Source organism: Hippocampus comes, unplaced genomic scaffold (assembly GCF_001891065.2).
Source record: "Hippocampus comes isolate QL1 unplaced genomic scaffold, H_comes_QL1_v1.1 scaffold196, whole genome shotgun sequence".
NCBI classification, from domain to species: domain Eukaryota; kingdom Metazoa; phylum Chordata; class Actinopteri; order Syngnathiformes; family Syngnathidae; genus Hippocampus; species Hippocampus comes.
The window spans coordinates 305,853-306,119 of NW_017806173.1; the positions used below are offsets into that span (position 1 = coordinate 305,853).

Consider the following 267-nt stretch of genomic DNA (forward strand, 5'->3'; position numbering starts at 1 on the left):
TTTATTCAAATAACGTTATATTTTTCATTTTTTTAAATGGCTGGCTAGATATATTTATTCCCCCCCCCCGCCTTTTTTTTTGTTGCAGAAACCTCTCTTCCAACCACTTGTCCCGACTGGAAGAATCCAGCTTCATTGGACTCAGCCTGCTAGACGAGCTTCGCATCGGGAATAACCGCGTCAGTTTCATCGCCGACGGCGCATTTCGAGGCCTCTCCAGCCTGCAGACACTGTAAGTGGGGCACGGTTGCGCCGAATGCTTCCCCC

General features: G+C 49.1%; 1 protein-coding gene across 1 annotated transcript in view; it reads left to right on the forward strand.

The window, feature by feature from the left end:
- Positions 1 to 66: 66 nt before the first annotated feature.
- LOC109531873 (leucine-rich repeats and immunoglobulin-like domains protein 3) overlaps positions 67 to 267 on the forward strand; it is a 5,095-nt gene continuing 4,894 nt past the window's right edge. Inside the window, exon 1 of the mRNA XM_019896406.1 lies at positions 67 to 232. The gene's annotated coding sequence lies outside the window, so the exon portion shown is untranslated. The remainder of the gene's footprint in view (positions 233 to 267) is intronic.